An 11,088-nucleotide genomic window follows, 5' to 3' on the forward strand; every position below is an offset into this window, starting at 1 on the left:
AAATTTGGATGATTTCTCCATGAAGGATTATAGGTGTTTCTATAGGATTCTCCCATGTAATTCACCTCTTCCATTCTAGGATTCTCAGGGTCATAAGCTTCTTCTTCAGAGGAGGCTTCTTTAGCACTGCCGGATGCAGCTTGCATTCCTGTCAGATTCTGAGAAATCATATTGACTTGCTGAGTCAATATTTTGTTCTAAGATAATATAGCATTCAGAGTATCAATCTCAAGAACTCCTTTCTTCTGAGTCATCCCATTATTCACATGATTTCTTTCAGAAGTATACATGAACTGGTTATTTGTAACCATTTCAATGAGTTCCTGATCTTCTGTAGGCGTTTTCTTCAGATGAAGAGATCCACCAGTAGAGTGGTCCAATGACATCTTAGACAATTTAGACAGACCATCATAGAATATACATAAGATGCTCCATTCTGAAAAGCATGTCAGAAGGACACCTTCTGATCAATTGCTTGTATCTTTCCCAAGCTTCATAGAGAGATTCACCTTCCTTCTGTCTGAAGGTTTGGACTTCCACTCTAAGCTTGCTCAACTTTTGAGGTGGAAAGAATTTGGCCAAGAAAGCATTGACTAACTTTTCCCAAGAGTTCAGGCTTTCTTTAGGTTGTGAGTCCAACCATATCCTAGCTCTGTCTCTTACAGCAAAAGGGAAAAGCATAAGTCTGTAGACCTCATGATTAACCTCATTGGTCTTAACAGTGTCACAGATTTGCAAGAATTCATCTAAGAACTAATGAGGATCTTCCAATGGAAGTCCATAAAGCTTGCAACTCTGCTGCATTAGAGAAACTAATTGAGGCTTAAGCTCAAAGTTGTTTGCTCCAATTGCAAGAATTGAGATGTTTATTCCATAAAAGTCGGAAGTTGGTGCAGTAAAGTCACCAAGCATCTTCCTTGCATCTCCACCATTGTTATTGTTTTCGGCTGCCATCTCTACTTCTTTTTCGAAAATTTCTGTTAGGTCCTCTCCAGAGTCTTGTGCTTTAGCTTCTCTTAGCTTCCTCTTCAGAGTCCTTTCAGGTTCCGGATCAGCTTCAACAAGAATGTTCTTATCCTTATCCCTGCTCATATGAAAAAGAAGAGAACAGAAAAGAAGAGGAATCCTCTATGTCACAGTATAGAGATTCCTTTATATGAGTAGAAGAAGAGAAGAATAGATGAATGAGGTAGAAAGAGAATAAAGAGAATTCGAACACAGAGAGAGGGAGAGGGTTCGAATTTTAAAAAGAAGAGAAGTGTTAGTAATTAAATAAATAAATAGAAAGAGATGAGAGAAAGAGTATTCGAATATTAATTTAAAAAAAGAAAAATATTTTTGTTTTTATTTTAATTATAAGTTAAAATTTGAAATTTAAGAAGGAAAATAAAATAGAATTAGAATTTAAAACAATTAGTTAATGAAAAAGAATTTTGAAAAAGTAGTTAGTGATTTTCGAAAATTAGAGAGAGAGAAAAGTAGTTAGGTGGTTTTGAAAAAGATAAGAAATAGAAAACTTTTTTTTTAAATCAAACAAAAAAGTCAAGTAGTTAATTGAAAAAGATTTTGAAATTAAATTTTGAAAGAGATATGATTGAAAGATATGATTGAAATTTATTTTGAAAAAGATTTGAGAAGGAAATTAAAAAGATTTTATTTTTAAAATTAAAATTGATGACTTGACTAACAATAAACTAAAAGATATGATTCTAGAATTTAAAGGTTGAACCTTTCTTAACAAGAAAGTACTTGAAATTTTTGAATCAAAACATTAAATGTTAGCAATAATTTCGAAAATTATGAAATAAAAGTAAGAAAAAGATTTTGAAAATTTGTTTAAGAAATTCGAAAATATTAAAAAGAAAAATGAAAAAGATTTGATTTTTGAAAAATATTTGAAAAGATAAAGTCTTTAAATTGAAATTTTGACTTGACTAACAAGAAACAACCAAATTTTAAAAGTTTTGACTAAATCAATCCAAAATTTCGAAAATTATGAGCAAAATAAGGGAAATATATTATTTTTTATTTTTTTTAATTAATGAGGAAAGAGAAAAACAACAAAATGACACAAGACATAAAAATTTAAGATCAAAACAACTAATGCATGCAAGAACAGTTTGAATGTCAAGATGAACAACAAGAACACTTTGAAGATCATGATGAACATCAAGAACATATTTTTGAAAATTTATAAGAAAAAAAACACATGCAAGACACCAAACTTATAAATTTTTAATGTTTAAACACTATGAATTCAAAAATGCATATGAAAAACAATAAAAAAAATACCAAAACAAGAAAATCACAAGATTAAACAAAGAAAATCATCAAGAACAACTTGAAGATCAATGAAGAACACAATGCATATATTTTCGAAAATTAAAAAAATTAAAAATATGCAATTGACACCAAACTTAAAAATTGACACAAGACTCAAACAAGAAACACAAAATTTTTGGTTTTTATGGTTTTATTAATTTTTATGTATTTTTCGAAATTATTTTGGAAAAGGAAAATAAAGAAATTCAAAATTTTTAATAAGAATTCCAGGATTCATGCAATGTTAGTCTAAAGCTTCGGTCCAAAAGAATTAGACAAGGCCAAATGGCCAGCCAAGCTTTAGCATAACAGTTACAGACATGTCCTTTCTACAATGGAAAGTGGAAACCTAGGTCCAAAAGATTTGACATGGCTTAACAGCCAGCCAGGCTTCAACATATCTCATGAAGCTCTAGAATTCATTCTTAAAAATTTTGAAAAACATTTTTTTCGAAAATAAAACTAAAAAAAAAACATAAAATAAAATTACCTAATCTAAGCAACAAGATGAACTGTCAGTTGTCCAAACTCGAACAATTCCCAGCAACGGCACCAAAAACTTGGTGGGCAAAATTGTGATTCACACTTTTCACAACTCCGCACAACTAACCAGCAAGTGCACTAGGTTGTCCAAGTAATACCTTACGTGAGTAAGGGTCGATCCCACGGAGATTGTCGGCTTGAATCAAGCTATGGTTATCTTGTAAATCTCAGACAGGCAGATTTAATTGGTTATGAAATTTAGATAATTAAAAGATAAATAAAACAAAAAATAAAATAAAGATACTTATGTAATTCATTGGTGGGAATTTTAGATAAGCGTTTGGAGATGCTTTGTTGCTTCTGAACCTCTGCTTTCCTATTGTCTTCTTCCAATCATACGTGCTCCCTTCCATGGCAAGCTGTATGATCCTCTTGGATGAAAAATACCAGGTACGATCTCTGCACGGCTAATCAATTGTCGGATTTCTCGTCTCGGATGAAAAATACCAAGTACACCTACCGCACGGCTAATCATCTGTCGGTTCCCGCTAGCGTCAGAATAGGACCCTTGTCCTTTTGCACACTGTCACTGCGCTCAACATTTGCAAGTTTGAAGCTCGTCACAGTCATCCCTTCCCAGATCTTACTCGGAATACCACAGACAAGGTTTAGACTTTCTGGATCTCAAGAATGGCTGCCAATGGTTCTAGCCTATACCACGAAGATCCTAATCTCACGGACTCGGTCCGTGTATTAGAGACACAAGAGAATATACTCCGGCTATCGTGCAATGACTACATTGAACATCATGTAGACTGCTTTATGGTTGTCAGGCACGCGGATCTTGGCTAAGCAAGTAACGAAGATTGGGTGATTGTCATGGGGCACCCCTTCATTCTGACTTAACTGAATTAAGTACAAAAGTATAACTTGGAGAAGAAGTAGGTGTAAATTGAAAGAAAATCAATAGTACTTGCATTAATTCATGAAGAACAGCAGAGCTCCACACCTTAATCTATGGGGTGTAGAAACTCCACCGTAGAAAATACATAAGAGAAAATAGTCTAGACATCACCAAATGGCCAGCCTCTCCAAATGTCTAAGATGATAAAAGTCTCCAAATACAATAGTAAAAAGTGCTATTTATACTAAACTAGTACTTAGGTTTACAGAAAATGAGTAACTAAGTGCAGATAGCTCAGAAATCCACTTTTGGGGCCCACTTGGTGTGTGCTTGGGCTGAGCATTGAAGCTTTCACATGCATAGGCCATCCTTGGCGTTAAATACCAGCTTGGGTGCCAGTTTGGGCGTTTAACTCCAGTTCTGATGCCAGTTCTGGCGTTTTACTCCAGAAAAGGGTCTTTGGTGGGCGTTTAGACGCCGGTTTGGGCCATCAAATCTTGGGCAAAGTATGGACTATTATATACTGCTGGAAAGCCCAAGATGTCTAATTTCCAAAGCAAATAAGAGCTCTCCAATTGGGCTTCTGTAGCTCTAGAAAATCTATTTCGAGTGCAGGAGGGTCAGAATCCAATAACATCTGTAGTTCTTTCTCAGCCTCTGAATCAGATTTTTGCTCAGGTCCCTCAATTTCAGCCAGAAAATACCTGAAATCACAAAAAAACATACAAACTCATAGTAAAGTCCAGAAATATGATTTTTGCATAAAAACTAATAAAAATATAATAAAAAGTAATTAAAATATACTAAAAACTTTGTAAAAACAATGCCAAAAAGGGTATAAATTATCCGCTCATCATTTATCATTTGACTTTAACTTGCATTTTCCTAAATATGGTTCATTCACTTGGAATATTTGGTGCATTCCACTGGTGTAACCCTTTTTAATTCAAAATGGTTTTCAACTTGGTTTGGGTTACACTAGTGCATATTTCACTCTTTCAACACCAATTATTGCAAAGTTAGTGACCATGACATTATTGATGACTTGTTTTCCATTATATGCTTTGATGCAATTTCGTATTTCATCATCAATGACTTGCATCATCCTCATGATTGCGGGTATGTGATGAGCGGATATTTTATACGCTTTTTGGGGTTAATTTCATATAGTTTTGAGTATGTTTTAGTTAGTTTTTAGTCTATTTTCATTAGTTTTTAGGAAAAATTCATATTTCTGGACTTTACTATGAGTTGTGTGTTTTTCTGTAATTTTAGATATTTTTCTGGCTGAAATTGAAGGAGCTGAGCAAAAAAAATCTGATTCAGGCTGAAAAAGGACTGCTGATGCTGTTGGATTCTGACCTCCCTGCACTCAAAGTGGATTTTCTGGAGCTACAGAACTCGAAATGGCATGCTTCAAATTGCGTTGGAAAGTAGACATCCAGGGCTTTCCAGAAACATATAATAGTCCATACTTTTCATAAGGATAGATGACGTAAACTGGCGTTCAACGCCAGTTCTCTGCCCAATTCTGGCGTCCAGTGCCAGAATAGGATCAAAAGCTGGAGTTGAACGCCCAAACTGGCACAAAAACTGGCGTTCAACTCCACAAATGGCCTCTGCATGTGAATTGCTTAAATCTCAGTCCAGCACACACCAAGTGGGCCCCAGAAGTGGATCTCTGCATCATCCATCATAGTTTACTCATTTTTTGTAAACCTAGGCTACTAGTTTAGTATTTAAACAACTTTTAAAGACTTATTTTGCAACTCATGACATTTTTAGATCTAAACTTTGTACTCTTTGATGGCATAAGTCTCTAAACTCCATTGTTGGGGGTGAGGAGCTCTGTTGTGTCTCGATGAATTAATGCAAGTATTTCTGTTTTCTATTCAAACACGCTTGTTCCTATCTAAGATGTTCATTCGCACTTAACTGTGATGAAGGTGATGATTCATGACACTCATCACCATTCTCAACCCATGAACGTGTGCCTGACAACCACCTCCGTTCTATATCAGATTGAATGAGTATCTCTTAGATCTCTTAATCAAGAATCTTCGTGGTATGAGCTAGAATTGATGGCGGCATTCATGAGAATCCGGAAAGTCTAAACCTTCTCTGTGGTATTCCGAGTAGGATTCAAGGATTGAATGACTGTGATGAGCTTCAAACTCCTGAAGGTTGGGCGTTAGTGACAAACGCAAAGGAATTAAGGGATTTTATTCCAACCGGATCGAGAACTAACCGGTGATTAGCCGTGCTGTGACAGAGCGCGTGAGCGTAGTTTTCACTGGAAGGATGGAAGGTAGCCATTGACAACGGTGATCCACCAACACACAGCTTGCCAAAGGAGGACGTGCGTGCGTGAACAAGAAGATAGAGGAAAGCAGAGATTCAGAAGACAAAGCATCTCCAAAACTCCAACATATTCTCCATTACTGCATAACAAGTAACCTTTAATCCATGCTCTCTTGTCTATTTGCAATTCAACTGATAAACATAATTGAGTTCCTGACTAAGATTTACAACATAACCATAGATTGCTTCAATCCAACAATCTCTGTGGGATTCGACCCTTACTCACGTAAGGTATTACTTGGACGACCCAGTGCACTTGCTGGTTAGTGGTACGAGTTGTGAAAAGTGTGATTCACAATTTGTGCACCACGTTTTTGGCGCTGTTTCCGGGGATTGTTCGTGTTTGGACAACTAACGGTTTATTTTGTTGCTTAGATTAGGAAAAAGTTCTCTTTTTGTTTAGAGTCTCGTATTTTTGTCGTGTTAAAACTTTAGAATCCTTATTTTCTTATTAAACCTTTTTCAAAAAAAAATTTTCTATTAAATCCTGTGCCAAACTTTAAGTTTGGTGTTTTCTTGTTGATTTTTCTTAAAATTTTCGAAAATTTATTTTGGTTTTCTAAAAATTTTAAGTCTGGTGTTCTTCCTTCAGGTTCTTGTGTTCTTGTGAGTCTTCAAAGTGTTCTTGAGTTTTTCTTGTGTCTTGATCTTAAAATTTTTAAGTTTGGTGTTCCTTGGTGTTTTCCCTCCAAAATTTTCGAAAATAAGGAGCATTAGATCTAAAAATTTTAAATCTTGTGCTATCTTACTGTTTTTCTCTTTCCTCTTAAAAATCAAAAATATCTTTTCTCTCTATTTTAGAAACAAATTTTCAAAATATATTTCTAAAATTCAGATTTTTATTTCAAAATTTAAAACTTTTTTTTTTCAAAATCATCATATCCTTTTCAAAACTTCCTAACCACTTTCTCTCTCCTCAGTTTTTCGAAAATCTTCACTCAATTTTTATTTATTTTATTTTAATTTATTTCATTTTCGAAATAAATATATAAATAAATAAGTAAAAATATTTTTTCTATTTTACATCATCTCCCTTTCTCCATCATGGACCTAAGGGGAAATGAACAGTCCAGGAGGACTCTGAGGTCATATTCTAACCCCTCTACTGCTTCATATGGGAGTAGTATCTGCATACCCTCCATTGGAGTCAGTAGCTTTGAGTTGAATCCTCAGCTCATTATCATGGTGCAGCAAGGTTGCCAGTATTCCGGTCTTCCACAGGAAGAACCTACAGAGTTTCTGACACAGTTTTTACAAATTGCTGACACAGTACATGATAAAGAAATAGATCAGGATGTCTACAGACTATTACTGTTTCCATTTGCTGTAAAAGATCAAGCTAAGAGGTGGTTGAATAACCAACCTAATGCCAGCATAAGGATATGGAAACAGCTGACAGAAAAATTCCTGAATCAATATTTCCCTCCAAAAAGGATGACACAGCTAAGGCTGGACATCCAAGGCTTTAAACAAGGAGATAATGAATCTCTTTATGATGCCTGGGAGAGATACAAAGAGATGCTACGAAAATGCCCCTCTGAAATGTTTTCAGAGTGGGTTCAGTTAGACATCTTCTACTATGGGCTTGCAGAAGGAGCCCAGATGTCTCTAGATTACTCAGCTGGTGGCTCTATCCACATGAGAAAGACAATTGAAGAGGCTCAAGAGCTCATTGATACAGTTTCCAGGAATCAGCATCTGTACCTAAGCAGCAACCCTTCAATGAATGAAGAGGTTAAAACAGTAACTGCTGAACTCAGTCCTGTAAAACAAGCTGCTGAATTCAATCAGCAATTGGACTTTCTAACAAAGCAGCAAGCCGAATTTAAAGACAGGTTACAAGAGACAAGGATGGCTAATATACATATGGACGAACAGTTTAAGCAAACAAAGCAGTAGCTGTCAAGGCAAATAGTAGAAGAATGCCAAGCAGTTCAACTAAGAAGTGGGAAAACATTAAATACCCCACCTCAAGGCAGCAAAAAGCTAAGAAATGAGCAAACCACCCAAAATTCACCTGAGGACAGTAAGAGCCCAGGGAAAAATAATTCTGGCGATAAAACGCCAGAAAATTGGTGGAAGGCTGGCGCTGAACGCCCAGACCATGGCCAAAACTGGCGTTCAACGCCAGAAACAAAGCAGGACTGGCGTTCAACGCCAGAAATGGGCAAGGATCTGGCGTTGAACGCCCAAAATGGGTAGGATCTGGCGCTGAACGCCCAAAATAGGCACAATTCTGGCGTTCAAACGCCAGGAATAGACAAGGAGTTGGCTTCTCACGTTACTCCAGCTTCGAACTCTGGCACTCAATTGCCAGTGAGGGATCAGACACACACAAGTGCTGATGACAGCCCCTCTAAAAAGGCTTCTTCAACCACTTCTGTAGGCAATAAACCTGCAGCAACTAAGGTTGAAGAATATAAAGCCAAGATACCTTATCCTCAAAAACTCCGGAAAGAGGAGCAGGATAAGCAATTTGCTCGCTTTGCAGATTATCTCAGGACTCTTGAAATAAAGATTCCATTTGCAGAAGCACTTGAGCAAATACCTTCTTATGCCAAGTTCATGAAAGAGATCTTGAGTCATAAAAAGGATTGGAGAGAAATAGAAAGAGTTCTCCTCACTGAAGAATGCAGTGCAGTCATTCTGAAGAGATTTCCTGAAAAAATTAAAGACCCTGGGAGTTTTCTGATACCATGCATATTAGAAGATAATTGCACCAAGACAGCTTTATGCGATCTTGGGGCAAGCATCAACCTAATACCTGCATCCACTATCAGGAAGCTTGGCTTAGCTGAAGAAGTTAAACCAACCCGGATATGTCTCCAACTTGCTGATGGTTCCACTAAATACCCATCAGGCGTGATTGAAGACATGATTGTCAGAGTTGGGCCATTCGCCTTTCCCACTGACTTTGTTGTGCTGGAAATGGAGGAGCACAAGAGTGCTACTCTCATTCTAGGAAGACCCTTCCTAGCAACTGGACGATCCCTCATTGACGTCCAATAGGGAAAAATAACCCTGAGAGTCAATGATGATGAGTTCAAGCTGAACGCTGTCAAAGCCATGCAGCATCCAGACACATCAAAAGACTACATGAAAGTTGATCTTATTGACTCTTTGGTAGAGGAGATCAACATGGCTGAGAGTCTTGAATCAGAGTTGGAAAACATCTTTAAAGATGTTCAGCCTGATTTAGAAGATTCAGAGGACATGAAAGAGCCTCTGAAATTTTTTCTGGAAGAGGAGAAACCTGCTAAACCAGAGCTCAAGCCATTACCACCATCCTTGAAATATGCGTTTCTGGGAGAAGGTGACACTTTTCCAGTGATCATAAGCTCTGCTTTAAATTCACAGGAAGAGGAGGCACTTATTCAAGTGCTAAGGACATACAAGACAGCTCTTGGGTGGTCCATAGGTGACCTTAAGGGCATAAGCCCAGCTAGATGCATGAACAAAATCTTATTGGAGGATAATGCCAAACCAGTGGTGCAACCACAGAGGCGGCTAAATCCAGCCATGAAAGAAGTGGTGTAAAAAGAGGTCACCAAATTACTGGAGGCTGGGATTATTTACCCTATTTCTGATAGCCCCTGGGTGAGCCCTGTTAAAGTCGTCCCAAAAAAGGGAGGCATGACAGTGATTCATAATGAAAAAAATGAACTGGTTCCTACAAGAACAGTTACAGGGTGGCGCATGTGTATTGACTACAGAAGGCTCAATACAGCCACCAGAAAGGATCATTTTCCTTTACTGAAAGAATTGTCCTTGGGCATAAAATCTCAAACAAGGGAATAGAGGTGGATCAAGCAAAAATAGAGGTAATTGAAAAATTACCACCACCTGCCAATGTTAAGGCAATCAGAAGCTTTCTGGGGCATGCAGGATTCTATAGGAGGTTTATAAAGGATTTTTCAAAAATCGCAAAACCTCTAAGCAATCTGCTAGCTGCTGACACGCCATTTGTGTTTGACACAGAGTGCCTGCAGGCGTTTGAAACCCTGAAAGCTAAGCTGGTCACAGCACCAGTCATTTCTGCACCAGACTGGACGTTACCATTTGAGCTAATGTGTGATGCCAGTGATCATGCCATTGGTGCAGTATTGGGACAGAGGCATGACAAGCTTCTGCATGTCATTTATTATGCCAGTCGCGTTCTAAATGATGCCTAGAAAAATTACACAACCACAGAAAAAGAATTACTTGCAGTGGTTTACGCCATTGACAAGTTCAGATCATACTTAGTTGGATCAAAAGTGATTGTGTATACTGACCATGCTGCTCTTAAATATCTACTCACAAAGCAGGATTCAAAACCCAGGCTCATCAGATGGGTATTGCTTTTGCAAGAGTTTGATATAGAAATAAGAGATAGAAAAGGGACAGAGAACTAAGTGGCTGATCATCCAGGAAGGGACGTCCCTCCCCTTTCTTGAGATCGCTGAGACGTTTCCTGATGAGCATTTATTTGCCATTCAGGAAGCACCATGTTTTGCCAATATTGCAAACTATAAAGCTGCAAGGTTCATACCCAAGGAGTACAACAGGATACAAAAGAAGAAATTAATTACTAATGCAAAGTATTACTTGTGGGATGAACCTTATCTCTTTAAGAGATGTGCAGACGGAATAATCCGTAGGTGCGTGCCTAGAGAAGAAGCACAGAGGATCCTGTGGCATTGCCATGGATCTCAATATGGAGGCCATTTCGGAGGTGAGCGAACAGCCACCAAGGTCCTCCAATGTGGCTTCTATTGGCCCACACTCTACAAAGATTCCCGAGAGTTTGTACGTAACTGTGACAGTTGCCAAAGAGCTGGCAATCTGCCTCATGGTTACGCCATGCCTTAACAAGGAATCTTGGAGATTGAGTTGTTTGACGTATAGGGAATTGACTTCATGGGACCTTTCCCACCATCATACTCAAACACTTATATTCTGGTGGCAGTTGATTATGTATCAAAATAGGTTGAGGCCATTGCCACACCCACCAATGATACTATGACAGTGCTGAAATT

This window comes from Arachis hypogaea, chromosome 13, assembly GCF_003086295.3.
Source record: "Arachis hypogaea cultivar Tifrunner chromosome 13, arahy.Tifrunner.gnm2.J5K5, whole genome shotgun sequence".
NCBI lineage: Eukaryota > Viridiplantae > Streptophyta > Magnoliopsida > Fabales > Fabaceae > Arachis > Arachis hypogaea.